Raw genomic sequence first — 2,404 nt, 5'->3', positions numbered from 1 at the left:
TCATTCTTAAGGCGTTTGAATCAAAACAGATATGTGTAGGCATTTATATAGATTTTTCTAAGGCCTTTGACCGGATTCAGCATGCAACCTTGTTAGAAAAACTGCAACTATATGGTATTCGCGGCGTGCCACTGCTTTTGATAAAATCCTACTTGAAGCATAGGTTTCAATGTGTCAGCATAGGAACGGCCGTTTCATCGTTACAGCAGGTAGTCACTGGCGTTGCGCAAGGAAGCATATTGGGTCCTTTATTGTTCATCCTTTACATAAACGATATAAACACTATCAACAAAACACCAACTTATGTAATTTACGCTAATGACACTAGCCTATTTTTCACTGGAAAAAATTTGCAAATTTTAGCACCTGAAATAAATAACGCCCTTGAAGACATACAAAAGTGGAGTAAAAAAAACTCGCTGTTGATCAATGATAAAAAAACAAAGACCGTTCTTTTTCATCCGCGTCAGCTTTCAGTCACCATTGATAGTTCGTTATTTTTAGGCACGGCGCCTATTGAATTTGTGAACTCAATAAAAATTTTAGGTGTGCTGTTTCAAAAAAATATGTCCTGGGACGATCATTTCGACCACGTTCAATCTCACGTGGCTAAAAGTGTGGGTGCTATTGCAAAATTTCGACACATTCTTCCTGTATCGATAGAACTCATGCTGTACAACACGCTTTTTTTATCTCACATAAATTATTGTTTTTTGGTGTGGGGAAATTCCACACAGAGAAATAACCATAGAATATTAATGTTACAAAAAAGGGCTTTTCGGTCCATAGCTAACGTTGAATATCATGCGCACACAAAGGATTTGTTTCATCGTTTTAACGTTGTACCCATAGAAAAATTTTATGATTGGAAACTAGCTATCAGATATAAAAAGGCTGTTTATAAAAATCAGCATGACCTTCTAAATCTTGCTAATCTAAGAGGAAATGTTCATTTCTATTCTCTCCGCAAACAAGACTTCTGGAATACCCCCTTCTGCCGAACTGAATACGGACGATAAATGTTACAGTATTGTTTGCCTCACTTGCTAAATACTCTCCTCAGAAGCGAAATAGAAGTAGAGAAACGCAGTATAAGTCATATTAAAAAAACACTTCCTGTAACCAATCACAGTAAAAAAAATTTTGTATTGTATAAGAGAGATATATTTACATTGCTTTTGTTTGTGTGATGTTTGCCTGTTGTTTTTGAATAAATTGTTGGGTCAAATCATTATCTCTATCGATTGACTATCGGCATGAACATTTACACATACCCTGTATCATTGTTGTAACGAGCTGGTATGATTCCGTGAGAGTATCTATGTTAGTATTTTTTTTTCATGTATGTAACGCGCTAGTTTGTTTTCTGATAGCGTTTTCACATCTTTGTGTGTCTCTACTGCTATGCCTAGTATATGGGGGCTTGAGCTTTCCTCAAGCGAATTGTTTCGCTTTTCGCCCAAGCTTGCCCACATCTTCAGGATGTAAATAAACTTTGATTTGATTTGATTTGATTTGAAGAGCCGAGCTCTCCTCTCTAACACATAGGTCTACTGCTAACACATAGCCCAACTCTCTCACACACATTTCTACTAACACATAGCTCAACTGCTCGCGACGCGCCGCAGGGCTTGTTTTATATGCACCGGGTAGATTCTTTGAGTAACCAAATGTCCAACCAGAAGCGCCACTGGTCGTGAAGTCAGAATCCTCCATTGAGGTCGCCGCCGCGCCGCGTCATTCTCATCGAATCTGAAGCCGCTGCGTTGCACGTGGCTGCACCCAAGGACGAGTGACGTCGCCGCGCATTGCGTCAGACTCGCCAGACAGGAAGGCGCCGGCTCGCTGGCTGAGGTGACTCACTGTGCGTGCGTGGGAGAGAGGCACCACCGCGTGATGACGCCGTTGAGTTGTTCGCGTCATGCGGTGCTCTCGGGCTGGCCTTAACACAGATTGCCTTTTTCAAAGGCATGGACATTCGCTGTAGACTCGCAGGCATAACAACGCACAGACAGACAGACAGACAGGCAGGCAGGCAGGCGGATGAATGCACAGGCAGACAGACAGACAGAATAATACCTCTGCGTTCAGGTATCCCAAGAAAGACTACCGTATTTAATACGCCTAGTGTTGCTCCCTTTAGCTGGAACACATCTACTCTGCAGAACGTTCATCACTGTTAGAATCGCACGAACATATACGTGCACAAGGCTGTAGGGAGGGAGGGAGACAGGGCCAGAGTAGATGGCCACCCCCTTCAGTGGCTAAGAGTGGGACGCTTTGAGCCTCTCCCATACTTTGACTTATTGAGGGCGAGGATGTTGCGACGATACTTCCCTTCCCTCCCTCCAAGCGAACGCATATGCGAACGAAGAACAAGAAAACTGAAAAGCAGTGAAAGCAG

This window comes from Rhipicephalus microplus, chromosome 7 (assembly GCF_043290135.1).
Source record: "Rhipicephalus microplus isolate Deutch F79 chromosome 7, USDA_Rmic, whole genome shotgun sequence".
In the NCBI taxonomy this organism is placed as follows: Eukaryota; Metazoa; Arthropoda; class Arachnida; order Ixodida; family Ixodidae; genus Rhipicephalus; species Rhipicephalus microplus.
Note: the sequence above shows the minus strand (reverse complement) of the source record.